Raw genomic sequence first — 18,111 nt, forward strand, 5'->3', positions numbered from 1 at the left:
TGACATCGCGGCTTGTGATTGGTCGCGTGGCGGTCACATGAGCGGCACGCGACCAATCAGAAGCAGTGACGTCATGGAAGGTGCTGAACGCGCTCATTTTAAGCAAAGAAGGCTGCCGGTTACTACCAGGGCACGTCCGAGGGTGAGTATATCCCTATTTTTTATTTTAATTCTTTATTTTTTACATGGATATGGATCCCAGGGCCTGAAGGAGAGTTTCCTCTCCTTCAGACCCTGGGAACCATACACTGGGAACTTCCGATTCCGATTCCCGATACCACAAAAGTATTGGATCTCGGTATCGGAATTCCGATACAGCAAATATCGGCCGATACCCGATACTTGCGGTATCGGAATGCTCAACACTAGTGATGCCATTTGGGTTGAAAAACGCACCTGCAGTGTTTCAACATTTCATAAATGATGTGTTCTCGCATGTTTTGGGGAAATTCGTTATTGTGTACCTAGATGACATCCTCATATATTCTTGCGACCGTGATACTCATTTAGATCATGTCAGGCAGGTGTTACAGCTTCTCAGAGAGAATAAGCTATATGCAAAACTGGAGAAATGTGTATTTTCGGTACAGGAGTTGCCTTTCTTGGGCTATATTGTGTCTGCTTCTGGTTTTAAAATGGATGCCGCTAAGGTGCAAGCGGTGTTGCATTGGGAACCGCCTGATAACCTAAAAGCACTTCAGCGGTTCCTTGGGTTTTCTAACTACTATAGGAAGTTTATCAAGGATTTTTCTATCATTGCTAAACCGCTAACTGACATGACTAAAAAGGGTACCAATTTCTCCGTTTGGCCTGAGGCTGCTGTGTGCGCATTTGAATCTCTTAAGAACAGGTTTGTTTCGGCTCCCATTCTTGTGCAGCCAGATGTATCGAAACCTTTTGTTGTAGAAGTCAATGCGTCTGAGGTTGGTGTGGGGGCGGTGCTGTCACAAGGCTCATCCTTGAGCGGTTTGCGTCCATGCGCCAATTTTTCCAAGAAGCTGTCGCCCGCCGAACGTAACTACGATATCGGCAACAGATAGTTGTTGGCAATCAAATTGGCCTTTGAGGAATGGCTACACTTCTTGGAGGGGTCGGTTCATCAGGTTACTGTTATTACCGACCATAAGAATTTGCTTTATTTGGAGTCTGCCAAGCGTCTGTCTCCCAGGCAGGCTCGCTGGGCATTGTTTTTCACGCGGTTCAACTTTGCTGTCACTTACAGACCTGGTTCTAAAAACACTAAGGTGGATGCTTTGTCCAGGTGTTTTCCGGGGGGAGAGCCTCGGGAAGATCCAGTACCCATCCTCCAAAAGGGTGTTGTGGTTTCGGCTCTCACTACCGAGGTTGAGGCTGAGATTGCCAAGGCCCAGGAGGAGGTACCATCTGAGCTTCCCATCAACAAAACGTTTGTACCGCTTCATCTCCGCATAAAGGTTTTGGCGGAGCATCATAATGCTGTCCTGGCTGGCCATCCAGGGGTTAGGGGTACCTTGGAGTTGGTGTCACGTCGGTTTTGGTGGCCCAAGATCTGACTGGACGTGGTCTCATACGTGTCAGCTTTGCGCCACGTGCACTAGGACTAAGACGCCCCTCTCCCGTCCTGTTGGCACTCTACTTCCTCTCGAGGTACCTAGTAAGCCATGGACGGAAATCTCCATGGATTTTAATCTCCATGGATTTTATCACTGACTTGCCCTCCTCAGCTGGGAACACGGTCATCTTGGTGATTGTTGATCAGTTCTCAAAAATGTTGCACTTTGTGTCTTTGCCTTCGTTGCCTAACGCTAAGACTCTGGCTCAGGTATTTGTACAGGAGGTGGTCAGACTTTATGGGGTTCCGTCTGACATCGTTTCTGATAGGGGGTCTCAGTTTGTGGCAAAATTTTGGAAAGCATTTTGTTCACGGCTGTGGATCAAGTGTCATTCTTCTGCGTTTCATCCTCAGTCAAATGGTCAGACCGAGCGTATGAACCAAAATTTGGAACAGTACTTACGCTGCTTTGTTTCGGATAACCAGGAGGAGTGGTCGAAGTTCCTTCCTTTGGCTGAGTTTGCCATCAATAATCACCGCCAGGAGTAGTCTGGGGAGTCTCCGTTTTTTTTTGTTTATGGGCTACATCCTCAATTTTGTACTTTGAGTCAGGGGGGCTCTTCCGGCGTCCCGGAGGAAGACCAGTTAGGAGCACAATTATCATCAGTCTGGAGGAGAGTTAAACAGCACCTGTTGAGTGTGGGTGCTAGGTACAAACGTGTGACTGACAGTAGGCGTGTGCCAGGTCCGGACCTGAGTGTGGATGACTGGGTGTGGTTATCCACAAAAAACATAAGACTCAAAATACCATCCCTTAAATTGGGTCCACGGTTATTGGTCCATTTAGGGTCGCCGCTGTCATTAACTCAGTAGCGTACCGGTTGGAGCTTCCTACGGTGTATAAAATACACAATGTGTTCCACAGATCGTTGTTAAAGAAGGTTGTGGGTCTTGTGGACGCGACACCAATGCCTTCTCCAGTCTTGGTGGATGGTAATTTGGGATTTGAAGTCTCCAAGGTGGTTGACTCTCGTGTAGTGCGCCGCACTTTACAGTACTTGGTACACTGGCGTGGTTATGGGCCTGAGGAGAGGTCCTGGGTACCAGCCTCAGACATTCATGCGGATCGGCTGGTCAGGTTGTTTCACCGCCGCCATCCGGACAAGCCGGGTCCTATAAGCCGTGAGGGCCCTGGGGTCCCTCGTAGAAGGCGGGGTACTGTCATGTCGGACGCTGTTCAGACCAGGTCGTCCGACAGACAGCGGTAATTCCGCTTTTGTCCACTATGCGCTCATTGGCGTCGGCTAGATTTTATCTAGCTGTCCGGGGTTAATTTACCTGGTGCTCGGATTGGAAGCTGGGCCATGCCCACTGCCTTTAAATAGTTCTCCTGAACATTGGGCATTGCCGATTATAGCTTCTGTCTTGTGCGTGGTTATCTCGGTCTGGAGTGGAGAGCTAAGTAGTTGGAGTATCGTTGCTGGTGGTGTATTTCCCTTTGACTTATTTTCTCCTTCCCATATTTGTATTTGTTTTGCCCTTTGCATTTATAGTGTATTCCTGAGTGACTGCGGCGTGGTGCTTATTTTTCCGTTATCTTTGTCTGTGCTAACTGTGGGTATTGGAGTGTGGTCTCTTCACTGGTGGGGGGGTGGTGGTTTCAGCCTAGGGTTGAAACAGGAGATAGGTCGAGGGTGGAGGCCCAGACATGCACACCATCAGTGTAAACTCTGGGAGAGGGTCAGTCAGGGTTTCCCTAGTCTGAGGGAAATCGCAGGGGCCCAGGTTATTAGCTCTTTCCTACCTAGGTCTCCCGTGACTTTTACAAGGCGTACCATTGTGCGGCTGCCAAAAAAGATGAGTCGAGTAGGCTAGCCAGTAACAGATGTTGTCAGTGGTCTTTGGATAGGACGAGACGGTGTATTTTCAGGTTGAACTTTCATTTACATTAACACCTTACCCACGTACACATCGAACACTAAGCCTATTCCCCCTTCCACCACAGCCTCGCTTTTTCCCACTCATGTTGTAAGTAGCCTTCCCCTTTTGTAACCTGCTGTTTCACAACCTTAGGCCCACAGCTGTTAGTCACCTGTCACTAAATGAACAATCACTATTTATTTTCTTAGGTGGTGTGCCTGAACAACACTGTTATGCCTAACGATTTTTAAGTGGAAAAATAGCCTTCTGATTTGCCACCTAAACACAGTTTTAGCACAAACTTTTTGGAGTAGCTAATTGGGCCTCGTGGCTGCACTACTATAGTAAACCTAATGATTTTTATGTGGAAATCTGGCTTTCTGATTTGCCACTAAATTACAGTTTTAGCACAAAAAATTTAAAGTAACTAATTGGACCTTGTGGCTGCACCACTATATTAGGCCTAACAATTTTTAAGTGGAAATCTGGCCTTCTGATTTGCCACTTAAATACAGTGTTAGCACAAATGATTTGGAGCAGCAAATAAGGCTTCCGGAGACTGACACACAGTATTTGCACAATCTACTTCTATGCTGGAATATCGATTTCACACAGGGCAGGATCCTATCTATTTCTCTGACAAGTTCACTTTCAGCAGAACCAGCTCTAACACAGGAATGACCTCCCTGCACTGTGACACTGAGCAAATGGCACCAGCAAAACAAGATGTCCACTTTTCATATTGTCAGGGACATGTGACTTTGGCAACCAATCACAAAAGATTGGTTTTCAGAATCAACACACATTAAGGTAAGAGAAAAAAAAGCGAGTGCCACTCCTGTAATCTCTTCAGATGCAACTTTAACCCCTCCCATCCCCTTCCCTAATCAAACACGTCATCCCGTCCATCCCACTCATCATGCAACACCACTATCCTAGCCGAAGTCATACAAAAGCAATCGTGGAAACGCAATGATTTTCCAAACTGTGACCGCCTTTTGCTGACTTAGAGTAAAAATGCACGTGAAAGCGAACACAAATTCGAATAAGCTACATTTGTGCCAAATTTGAGATTGGCGAATGTTTTCCAAACACATTCCCTCATCTCTAGTAAGGCCCCCTCCAGCCTAAAACCAGCAGCCCGTAGCAACCTAGAAAAGGTGCATCTATTAGATATGTCAATTCTGGCGCTATGCCCGGCTCTCCCCATTTGTCCTGTAGGGGTGGAAAGTGGGATAAATTTTGTGGGGTTGATGTCACCTTTGTATTGTCTAGTGACATCAATCCCATGGGTTAATAATGAAGAGGCATCTATAAGACACCTATCTATTACCAATCCTATAGTTATATTGTAAATAAACACACAGCAAATACTTTTCCTTTATATAAAATAAAAACAAAACACACAATTTATTTTTTGTTTAAAAATAACAAACACAGTTAGGCCATGTTCACACTTTGCGGTTTTTACCGCGGAACCGCCGCGATTTTGATGCTGCGGGTCCGCAGCAGTTTCCATAGCATTTCCATTTACATGTAAACCCTATGGAAACCGCAAACCGCTATGCACATGCTGCGGGAAAAACTGCGCAGAAACGCAGCGGTTTAAAACCCGCAGCATGTCACTTCTTTGTGCAGAATCGCTGTGATTCTGCACCCATAGGAATGCATTGAACCGCTTACTTCCCGCATGGGGCTGTGCCCACATTGCGGGAAATAAGCGGCTAATGTGCGGGTGGCACCCGGGGTGGAGGAGAGGAGACTCTCCTCCAGGCCCTGGGAACCATATTTGGGGTAAAAAAAAAAAGAATACAAATAAAAAAATCATGTTATACTCACCTCTCAGCGCTGCACGTGGCCGGCCGGTAAGAGTTGCTGTGCGAACAGGACCTGCGGTGACGTCGCGGTCACATGACCGTGACGTCGCGGTCCCATGACCGTGACGTCACGAAGGGTCCTTCTCGCACATCATCTTTGGAACCGGACCGCCGGGTGCAGCGCCGAGGAGATCCGGACATCAGAGGGTGAGTATAACCAATTTTTATTATTTTTAACATTACTATTGATGCTGCATATTGCTGCATATGCAGCATCAATAGTATAGGTGGAAACCCGCAGCGGAAACCGTGGAACAAACCGCGATAAATCTGCAGGGATAACCGCAGCGGTTTTACCCTGCAGATTTATCAAATCCCCTGCGGGAGAACCCGCAGAGGGACGCTGCAAAGTGTGAACATGGCCTCATACTCACCTAACACCCATTCTATTGAATCCCTCATCTCCTGTAAGAAAACAAAAATAAAACAACCATATCCCTCATCTGTCTGACGTTCTGTCCTATGCCACAATCCATGTCTGGGGATTACTAGTTTTCAAACTGGATGGTGCCAAGATGCGACAGTCCAGGCTGAGAATCATTGGTGAATTAGCTGCTTTGAGCTCAGCATGAGTGAGCAGCGGTGATCTCATCAAGGCTATCGCAGCTCACTGAGGCTGTGTTCCCAGCTGAAATGAACTGTGAGATCACTGCTAGCTCAGTGGGAAAATGTCTCATGGTGTAGAGGTGAGTTAACTGCAGTTCACCAGGAGAATTTCATTGCAGTGAGTTTGAACTGCGGTGATGTCGCCTCTGCACCGTGAGACTTTATCTCACTGTGCTAGCGGTTATCTTACTGAGGTCACTGCAGTTCATTGGAGCAGCTGGGAACGCAGCCTCAGTGACCTGCAGTAACCTCGATGATGTCACCACTGCTCACTTGCAGCCATTCCTCAGTTGTTCTCAGCCTAGACAGTAGCATCTTAGCACCATACAGGTTGAAAACTATTAATCCCCAGACATGGATTACAGCATGGAACAGAATGATGGACAGGTGAGGGATATTGTTGTTTTTTATTTTTGTTTTATTACAGAAGATGAAGGATTCAATGGAATGTGCGTTAGGTGAGCTAATTTTTAAATAAAAAAGAAAATGCGTGTTTTCTTTTTATTTAGAATAAAGGACTTTATTTTTGCTGTGTATTTATTTACAATATAACTATAGGATCATTAATGGAGAGGTGTCTTATAGACACCTCTCCATTACTAACCTGTGGGCTTGATACAAAGATGACATCAACCCCACAACTATGAATCCCACTTGACTTACCACCGCTACAGGGCAAGTGAGAAGAGGCAGGCAATGTCCCTCGAATTGGTGCATCTAAATAAACAATGTGTTATTTATGGGTGGCTGCGGGCTGCTATTTTAGGCTGAGGGGGACCAATATCCATGGCCCTTCACCAGCTTGAGAATACCAGCCCCCAGCTGTCTGTTTGAGCATGGCTGTTTGTCAAAAATGGGGGGACCTCACACCATTTTTTTAAATTATTTATTTAAATATTTTAAGAAAACTGTGTATGGACCCCTCTATTCTTGATAATCAGCCTTGCTGAAGCTGACAGTTGAGGGTTGTAGCCCCCAGCTGTCAGTTTTGCCTGGCGGGTTATCAAAAATACATCTGAACCCACTCCACTTTTATATAAAAATATTTTTTGTAGCGTAGGTGCCAGCAGATGAATGCTTCCATCAGCAGCCGTCTGCTCTCACTGTTATTAGAGGCAGTAGGCGTCGGCTTATGGGAGTAGTAGTCCCATCAGCCTTATGCTAGTGACTGGAGGTGAAATTTTTACTTCCGATCACAGCTGCGGGCTCATGCTGTCATCTGACAACACGGGAACCGCTGCTGTCTGACTGATTTTACCACCAATCAGAAGGAATGTTTGCTGCTCTGTCATTCACATAACAATATGGCAAACACTGGATGTTTGGGCCCCCCATTCAAGTGAATGAGGTCTGGGTTTGGATTCGGGTCCAGGTACTGTTCTGGTACCCAATCTCGAACTTTGTTAAACTGTTCGGCCCTTCGGACTCAAACATCCAGGGGTCCAGCAACACAGAAGTCTTAATGCAATAACAAGACAGAATGGTGTGTCTCATTGAGGCTTATATAGGTTCGTGCTGATGCTCACATGGGATCAAGCTGAGCCATCTGCAATGCCCGACGTGGAGCACAGCAGAGTCTAGTGGATCGTAGCGAAGAAGCAAAGCATGGATCTGGTACATGGGAATAACAGTCTCCAGGCAGAACCACAATATTGGGTACAAATCTGACCAAAGATGCCATCCGTGGGAAGTTTGTATTTACATTCATATGTTTGTGTGGTTTCCCCCATTGTCCTCCATATTTCAAAAACATACTGATACAAAAGTGAATTGCCTCGCTATGCAAGTGGCTCTAGAGTATATGTCCTAGATAGAGGAATGAATCTGTATGTCCTACTGGACTATGTGAATGACTACAATCTCTGCACTCCTCAACATAACATGTTTGTGGCAGCGCAAAATTATATGAGCAATTACCCCCCAAAATAAGACAACCTTTACCCTAGAACGCATACCCATAGAAATCTACACATTCACGCACCTGGGGCCTTTTAGGCCTGTTTACAATTATCATGGAATAACTCAAATAAAAATACTTTTCAAAGTTTATTGCAAAGTAAGGATGCATTCCCACTAGCGCAGGGGTCCGCCAGGATGGGATTCTGTAATGGATCTAACCTCCTGGTGACCCCAGCTAAGGCTGGCGGACGCATACCTGGGGCCTCGCAGGCCTGCCAGGTTACTTGTTTTCTATTTTCTGTAAAATTACTTTAGTTAGAATTTTGAAACTCTAGGTACTCCTCAGGTATATAGTTGTTAGTAATTTCCAGTTGTTCATATATTTTTATGTTATAGGCATTTCGGTATAACAACCTTTTTTTGGGACTACCCCATATTCACGCACCTGGGGCCTTTTAGGCCTGTGTGCAAATAACACGGAATAACTCAAATAAAAATACTTTTCAAAATTTATTTTACAATTGCAAGGTAAGGATGCATTCCAACTAGCGCTGGGGTTCGCCAGGAGGGGATCCGTAATGGATCTGACCTCCTGGTGACCCCAGCTAAGGATGGCAGAATCCCGCCATTCCGGCAGCCTTAGCTGGAGTTACCAGGAGGTCAGATCCATTATGGATCCCCTTCTGGCGAACCCCAGCGCTACTGGGAACACAGCCTAAGATGTGTATATTTCAAAACATAATTATGTGCATAAAACAACAAAAAAGTAAGTAAACGGGCACGCCAAATATAGGCATTCTATATGCAATCTTTTTATGAAAACATTTTTTGGTTGTAGCAAACTTGGTGCAGGAATATTTATTTGTAACTTTACATATTCCCCCGACAATTCTCGCATATTATTTTTTCGGCTGAATGTTCCTTGCATACATTTTGTCCGCAAGTAGAACAGAAACGCTCCGATTTTCTTTCCTTCTTTGCTGGACAAATATAGCAGCGCTTTCTTTTTTTTTCTCTTTGCTCTGGATGTTCCAGAAAGCGTATTCCACATCAGATCATTGCCTCCGTAATTTGCCTTGATAAGCATATCATGCTACTTCTCTCCATCATAGTAAGCATCAAAAGTTCATAACAAAGTTCTGTCAAAAATAGACGTCTCTTGTCTTTCCTGTTGGCATGGAATTCTGGATTAGTTTGACAATAAACAATGTAGCTATTGAGGGCTGACACATCAAGGATATTGGAAAAAAGGGCAACAGGCCAACGTTTAGTCTGCCTTTTGCACGAATACTCTCCAATCATTTCGTCCATCTTGTCGACACCTCCTTTTGTCTTATTATAATGCAGTATGATTTCAGGTTTTTTTTTCCTGTCATTGGTGTCAATACTTCCATCATGATGCATTGTACTCAGTAATATCACGGATTTTTCTTTCTTGGCTTTATAAGACACCATTGTTGCTTGATTGCAGAAACCGAATACACTCTCGTAGATTGTTCGCTGTGCATTGTGCTTCATGATTGGAGGAATTTCGCGGCGGTTTGGCCTCATAGTACCAACAAGTGTAAGTTGCTTTTGAAGCAAAAAGTTGGCCATTTCAAAATTGGTAAAGTAATTATCCATTGTAATATTTTTTCCTGAATTGAAAATTGGTAGAGCAAGTGTTTTTACTATGTCGGAACATAGGTCCTTCTGGACTGGAGCATCAGCTTCTTTGCCACAGTAAATCAGACCATTCATCCCATAATAGCTTGCTGAATTGCACATCCAGAAAATTTTTATGCCATACTTAGCTGGCTTACTGGGCATATACTGAATGAATTTGCAACGTCCCCTAAAGGCAAGAAGTTGCTCGTCCACTGTCACATTATCACTGGAATGGTAAAGCTTTGTACAGTTCTTGATAAAAAGATTCCAGATATAGCTAATAGGGGCTAATTTATCGGTTGCCAACCTCACAGGGCGAGTTCTCTTTTCATCAAAACGAAGGCATCTCCGAATACCCTCAAATCTATTGATGGACATAGTAGCTTTGTAGTGTGGATCTGCAAATGAGTTCTGAAATAACTCTTCCCAGCAATAGCAGAGTCATAAAAGTTCTTCCCCAGCAACAATACAGACAAAAAGACTGAGTATCACATGTAAACCTAGTACAGGCCTAAAAGGCCCCAGGTGCGTGAATATGGGGTAGTCCCAAAAAAAAGGTTGTTATACCGAAATGTCTGTAACATAAAAATATATGAATAACTGGAAATTACTAACAACTATATACCTGAGGATTACCTAGATTTTCAAAATTCTAACTAAAGTACTTTTACAGAAAATAGAAAACAAGTAACGTGGCAGGCCTGCGAGGCCCCAGGTATGCGTTCTACGGTTAATCTATTAGAAAAAATATTGACAGACAAGTTTTCTTTAATATCCTCACAAAATCCCAAGTTTTCTCTTAAACTGATATTGATAAGCGGTATGAAGAATCAACTGCCCAGGGATCCCAGATGCATTTAATCAGAGGCAATGTTGCATTATGTCATCTGGAGGAAGTTGTCTGTTATGGTTCTCAATGGCAAGAGAACATAGCCCCGCAAACATAAGAACTAGCTCTTGGAAGGATGGAAACTAAACTGACCATGAACTAAACCTGCCGCACAACTAACAGTAGCCGGGTAGCGTAGCCTGCGTTTTATCCCTAGACGCCCAGCGCCAGCCGGAGGACTAACTAATCCTGGCAGAGGAAAATACAGTCCTGGCTCACCTCTAGAGAAATTTCCCCGAAAGGCAGACAGAGGCCCCCACATATATTGGCGGTGATTTTAGATGAAAATGACAAACGTAGTATGAAAATAGGTTTAGCAAAATCGAGGTCCGCTTACTAGATAGCAGGAAGACAGAAAGGGCACTTTCATGGTCAGCTAAAAACCCTATCAAAACACATCCTGAAATTACTTTAAGACTCTAGTATTAACTCATAACATCAGAGTGGCAATTTCAGATCACAAGAGCTTTCCAGACACAGAAACGAAACTGAAGCTGTGAACTGGAACAAAATGCAAAAAACAAACAAGGACAAAAGTCCACTTAGCTGGGAGTTGTCTAGAAGCAGGAACATGCACAGAAAGGCTTCTGATTACAATGTTGACCGGCATGGAAGTGACAGAGGAGCAAGGTTAAATAGCGACTCCCACATCCTGATGGGAACAGGTGAACAGAGGGGATGATGCACACAAGTTCAATTCCACCAGTGGCCACCGGGGGAGCCCAAAATCCAATTTCACAACAGTATCCCCCCCTCAAGGAGGGGGCACCGAACCCTCACCAGAACCACCAGGGCGATCAGGATGAGCCCTATGAAAGGCACGGACCAGATCGGAGGCATGAACATCAGAGGCAGTCACCCAAGAATTATCCTCCTGACCGTATCCCTTCCATTTGACCAGATACTGGAGTTTCCGTCTGGAAATACGGGAGTCCAAGATTTTTTCCACAACATACTCCAACTCGCCCTCAACCAACACCGGAGCAGGAGGCTCAACGGAAGGCACAACCGGTACCTCATACCTGCGCAATAATGACCGATGAAAAACATTATGAATAGAAAAAGATGCAGGGAGGTCCAAACGGAAGGACACAGGGTTAAGAATCTCCAATATCTTGTACGGGCCGATGAACCGAGGCTTAAACTTAGGAGAAGAAACCCTCATAGGGACAAAACGAGAAGACAACCACACCAAGTCCCCGACACAAAGCCGAGGACCAACCCGACGCCGGCGGTTGGCAAAAAGCTGAGTCTTCTCCTGGGACAACTTCAAATTGTCCACTACCTGCCCCCAAATCTGATGCAACCTCTCCACCACAGCATCCACTCCAGGACAATCCGAAGATTCCACCTGACCGGAGGAAAATCGAGGATGAAACCCCGAATTACAGAAAAAAGGAGACACCAAGGTGGCAGAGCTGGCCCGATTATTGAGGGCAAACTCCGCTAAAGGCAAAAAAGCAACCCAATCATCCTGATCTGCAGACACAAAACACCTCAAATATGTCTCCAAGGTCTGATTCGTCCGCTCGGTCTGGCCATTAGTCTGAGGATGGAAAGCAGACGAGAAAGACAAATCTATGCCCATCCTAGCACAGAATGCCCGCCAAAATCTAGAGACGAATTGGGTTCCTCTGTCAGAAACGATATTCTCCGGAATACCATGCAAACGAACCACATTTTGAAAAAACAGAGGAACCAACTCGGAAGAAGAGGGCAACTTAGGCAGGGGAACCAAATGGACCATCTTAGAGAAACGGTCGCACACCACCCAGATGACAGACATCTTCTGAGAAACAGGAAGATCTGAAATAAAATCCATCGAGATGTGCGTCCAAGGCCTCTTCGGGATAGGCAAGGGCAACAACAATCCACTAGCCTGAGAACAACAAGGCTTGGCCCGAGCACAAATGTCACAAGACTGCACGAAGCCTCGCACATCTCGAGACAGGGAAGGCCACCAGAAGGACCTTGCCACCAAATCCCTGGTACCAAAGATTCCAGGATGACCTGCCAACGCAGAAGAATGAACCTCAGAAATGACTTTACTGGTCCAATCATCAGGAACAAACAGTCTACCAGGTGGGCAACGATCAGGTCTATCCGCCTGAAACTCCTGCAAGGCCCGCCGCAGGTCTGGAGAAACGGCAGACAATATCACTCCATCCTTAAGGATACCTGTAGGTTCTGAATTACCAGGGGAGTCAGGCTCAAAACTCCTAGAAAGGGCATCCGCCTTAACATTCTTAGAACCCGGTAGGTATGACACCACAAAATTAAACCGAGAGAAAAACAATGACCAGCGCGCCTGTCTAGGATTCAGGCGTCTGGCGGACTCAAGATAAATTAAATTTTTGTGGTCAGTCAATACCACCACCTGATGTCTAGCCCCCTCAAGCCAATGACGCCACTCCTCAAAAGCCCACTTCATGGCCAAAAGCTCCCGATTCCCAATATCATAATTCCGCTCGGCGGGCGAAAATTTACGAGAAAAAAAAGCACAAGGTTTCATCACGGAGCAGTCGGAACTTCTCTGCGACAAAACCGCCCCAGCTCCGATTTCAGAAGCGTCGACCTCAACCTGAAAAGGAAGAGCAACATCAGGCTGACGCAACACAGGGGCGGAAGAAAAGCGGCGCTTAAGCTCCCGAAAGGCCTCCACAGCAGCAGGGGACCAATCAGCAACATCAGCACCCTTCTTAGTCAAATCAGTCAATGGTTTAACAACATCAGAAAAACCAGCAATAAATCGACGATAAAAGTTAGCAAAGCCCAAAAATTTCTGAAGACTCTTAAGAGAAGAGGGTTGCGTCCAATCACAAATAGCCTGAACCTTGACAGGATCCATCTCGATGGAAGAGGGGGAAAAAATGTATCCCAAGAAGGAAATCTTTTGCACCCCAAAAACGCACTTAGAACCCTTCACACACAAGGAATTAGACCGCAAAACCTGAAAAACCCTCCTGACCTGCTGGACATGAGAGTCCCAGTCATCCGAAAAAATCAGAATATCATCCAGATACACAATCATAAATTTATCCAAATAATCACGGAAAATGTCATGCATAAAGGACTGAAAGACTGAAGGGGCATTTGAAAGGCCAAAAGGCATCACCAAATACTCAAAGTGGCCCTCGGGCGTATTAAATGCGGTTTTCCACTCATCCCCCTGCTTAATTCGCACCAAATTATACGCCCCACGGAGATCTATCTTAGAGAACCACTTGGCCCCCTTTATGCGAGCAAACAAATCAGTCAGCAGTGGCAACGGATATTGATATTTAACCGTGATTTTATTCAAAAGCCGATAATCAATACACGGCCTCAAAGAGCCATCTTTCTTAGACACAAAGAAAAAACCGGCTCCTAAGGGAGATGACGAAGGACGAATATGTCCCTTTTCCAAGGACTCCTTTATATATTCTCGCATAGCAGCATGTTCAGGCACAGACAGATTAAATAAACGACCCTTAGGGTATTTACTACCCGGAATCAAATCTATGGCACAATCGCACTCCCGGTGCGGAGGTAATGAACCAAGCTTAGGTTCTTCAAAAACATCACGATAGTCAGACAAGAATTCAGGAATCTCAGAGGGAATAGATGATGAAATGGAAACCAAAGGTACGTCCCCATGCATCCCCTTACATCCCCAGCTTAACACAGACATAGCTTTCCAGTCGAGGACTGGGTTATGAGATTGCAGCCATGGCAATCCAAGCACCAACACATCATGTAGGTTATACAGCACAAGAAAGCGAATAATCTCCTGATGATCCGGATTAATTCGCATAGTTACTTGTGTCCAGTATTGTGGTTTATTAGTAGCCAATGGGGTGGAGTCAATCCCCTTCAGAGGTATAGGAGTTTCAAGAGGCTCTAAATCATACCCACAGCGTTTGGCAAAGGACCAATCCATAAGACTCAAAGCGGCGCCAGAGTCGACATAGGCGTCCGCGGTAATAGATGATAAAGAACAAATCAGGGTCACAGATAGAATAAACTTAGACTGAAAAGTGCCAATTGAAACTGACTTATCAAGCTTCTTAGTACGCTTAGAGCATGCTGATATAACATGAGTTGAATCACCACAATAAAAGCACAACCCATTTTTTCGTCTAAAATTCTGCCGTTCGCTTCTGGACAGAATTCTATCACATTGCATATTCTCTGGCGTCTTCTCAGTAGACACCGCCAACTGGTGCACAGGTTTGCGCTCCCGCAGACGTCTATCGATCTGGATAGCCATTGTCATGGACTCATTCAGACCCGCAGGCACAGGGAACCCCACCATAACATCCTTAATGGCATCAGAGAGACCCTCTCTGAAATTCGCCGCCAGGGCGCACTCATTCCACTGAGTAAGCACAGACCATTTACGGAATTTTTGGCAATATATTTCAACTTCATCTTGCCCCTGAGATAGGGACATCAAGGCTTTTTCCGCCTGAAGCTCTATATGAGGTTCCTCATAAAGCAACCCCAAGGCCAGAAAAAACGCATCCACATTGAGCAACGCAGGATCCCCTGGAGCCAATGCAAAAGCCCAATCTTGAGGGTCGCCCCGGAGCAAGGAAATCACAATCCTGACCTGCTGAGCAGGATCTCCAGCAGAGCGAGATTTCAGGGACAAAAACAACTTGCAATTATTTTTGAAATTTTGAAAGCAAGATCTATTCCCCGAGAAAAATTCAGGCAAAGGAATTCTAGGTTCAGATATAGGAACCTGAACAACAAAATCTTGTAAATTTTGAACTTTCGTGGTGAGATTATTCAAACCTGCAGCTAAACTCTGAATATCCATTTTAAACAGGTGAACACAGAGCCATTCCAGGATTAGAAGGAGAGAGAGAGAGGAAGGCTGCAATATAGGCAGACTTGCAAGTGATTCAATTGGAAGCACACTCAGAACTGAGAAAAAAAAAAAAAAAAAAATCTTCAGCAGACTTCTTTTTTCTCTCCTTTCTCTGCCAATTAATTTAACCCTTTGCGGGCCGGTCAAACTGTTATGGTTCTCAATGGCAAGAGAACATAGCCCCGCAAACATAAGAACTAGCTCTTGGAAGGATGGAAACTAAACTGACCATGAACTAAACCTGCCGCACAACTAACAGTAGCCGGGTAGCGTAGCCTGCGTTTTATCCCTAGACGCCCAGCGCCAGCCGGAGGACTAACTAATCCTGGCAGAGGAAAATACAGTCCTGGCTCACCTCTAGAGAAATTTCCCCGAAAGGCAGACAGAGGCCCCCACATATATTGGCGGTGATTTTAGATGAAAATGACAAATGTAGTATGAAAATAGGTTTAGCAAAATCGAGGTCCGCTTACTAGATAGCAGGAAGACAGAAAGGGCACTTTCATGGTCAGCTAAAAACCCTATCAAAACACATCCTGAAATTACTTTAAGACTCTAGTATTAACTCATAACATCAGAGTGGCAATTTCAGATCACAAGAGCTTTCCAGACACAGAAACGAAACTGAAGCTGTGAACTGGAACAAAATGCAAAAAACAAACAAGGACAAAAGTCCACTTAGCTGGGAGTTGTCTAGAAGCAGGAACATGCACAGAAAGGCTTCTGATTACAATGTTGACCGGCATGGAAGTGACAGAGGAGCAAGGTTAAATAGCGACTCCCACATCCTGATGGGAACAGGTGAACAGAGGGGATGATGCACACAAGTTCAATTCCACCAGTGGCCACCGGGGGAGCCCAAAATCCAATTTCACAACAGTTGTCCCAAAACTCTATTTCATCACAAAATTCAATAAAAACTGCTAAAAAGCCCTAAATGGACTAGTATTATATTCTCCCTTTGTGGTTAACAAAACATCTGTTCTGATCAGAATGATAGAAGAGCTAAAGAAATATACAATACATATATTTTCATATATTCTAATGCGAGGCTTCAAATAAAATGTGGACAATAAACATACTCATATTCACAAAGAGATTGGGCTAAGAACAGCCACATTTATTAGTAACTTAGATAGATGGATGTCATGTCTTAAATCTGTTCTAAAGAGATAGAAGAAACGGCTAATACATTTAAGATGTGCACTCCTGGATAATCAATAAAAATATTCTTTATTAACACAAATGGACAGAACTATTTAAAAACCACAAAAAGTGTAAAATAATCTAATATATAATTGCCTAGAATACTACTTCCTGCAATTTATGCCAACTTCCGTGGCTTTGTCCGGAGCTATTGTCCGGAGCTAATGTCCGTAGCTAATGTCCGGAGCTAATGTCCGGAGATAAGTGACGTCACCAGTGTCCTACACCCAGGCAGAGCACAGTGGCCCCAGGCAGAGCACAGGGGCCCCAGGCAGAACATGGGGCCCCAGGCAGAGCACAGGGGCCCCAGGCAGAGCACAGGGGCCCCAGGCAGCATATGGGGCCCCAGGCAGAGCACAGGGGCCCCAGGCAGCATATGGGGCCCCAGGCAGAGCACAGTGGCCCCAGGCAGAGCACACACCAAATCGGAGGCCGAGGGGCCCCGCCAACCAAATCGGAGGCCGAGGAGCCCCGCCCACCAAATCGAAGGCCGAGCGGCCCCGCCCACCAAAGCGGAGGCCGAGGGGCCCGGCCCCGCCCACCAAAGCGGAGGCTGAGGGGCCCAGCCCCGCCCACCAAATCGGAGGCCGAGGGGCCCCGACCACCACATCGGAGGCCGAGGGGCCCCGCCCCCCAAATCGGAGGCCGAAGGTCCCCGCCCACCAAATCGGAGGCCGAGGGTCCCCGCCCACCAAATCGGAGGCCGAGGGTCCCCGCCCACCAAATTGGAGGCCGAGGGTCCCCGCCCACCAAATCGGAGGCCGAGGGGCCCCGCCCACCAAATCGGAGGCCGAGGGTCCCCGCCCACCAAATCGTAGGCCGAGGGTCCCCGCCCACCAAATCGGAGGCCGAGGGTCCCCGCCCACCAAATCGGAGGCCGGGGGTCCCCGCCCTCCAAATCGGAGGCCGAGGGGCCCCGCCCACCACATCGGAGGCCGAGGGGCCCCGCCCACCAAATCGGGGGCCGAGGGTCCCCGCCCACCAAATCGGAGGCCGAGGGTCCCCGCCCACCAAATCGGAGGCCGAGGGTCCACACCATCCAAATCAGAGGCCGAGGGGCCCCGTCCACCAAATCGGAGGCCGAGGGGCCCCGCCCACCAAAGCGGAGGCCGCGGGTCCCCGCCCACCAAATCGGAGGCCGAGGGTCCCCGCCCACCAAATCGGAGGCCGAGGGTCCCCGCCCACCAAATTGGAGGCCGAGGGGCCCCACCAACCAAATCGGAGGCCGAAGGTCCCCGCCCACCAAATCGGAGGCCGAGGGTCCCCGCCCACCAAATCGGAGGCCGAGGGTCCCCGCCCACCAAATTGGAGGCCGAGGGTCCCCGCCCACCAAATCGGAGGCCGAGGGGCCCCGCCCACCAAATCGGAGGCCGAGGGTCCCCGCCCACCAAATCGTAGGCCGAGGGTCCCCACCCAACAAATCGGAGGCCGAGGGTCCCCGCCCACCAAATCGGAGGCCGGGGGTCCCCGCCCTCCAAATCGGAGGCCGAGGGGCCCCACCCACCACATCGGAGGCCGAGGGGCCCCGCCCACCAAATCGGGGGCCGAGGGTCCCCGCCCACCAAATCGGAGGCCGAGGGTCCCCGCCCACCAAATCGGAGGCCGAGGGTCCACACCATCCAAATCGGAGGCCGAGGGGCCCCGTCCACCAAATCGGAGGCCGAGGGTCCCCGCCCACCAA

Source organism: Ranitomeya variabilis, chromosome 5 (assembly GCF_051348905.1).
Source record: "Ranitomeya variabilis isolate aRanVar5 chromosome 5, aRanVar5.hap1, whole genome shotgun sequence".
Classification (NCBI taxonomy): domain Eukaryota; kingdom Metazoa; phylum Chordata; class Amphibia; order Anura; family Dendrobatidae; genus Ranitomeya; species Ranitomeya variabilis.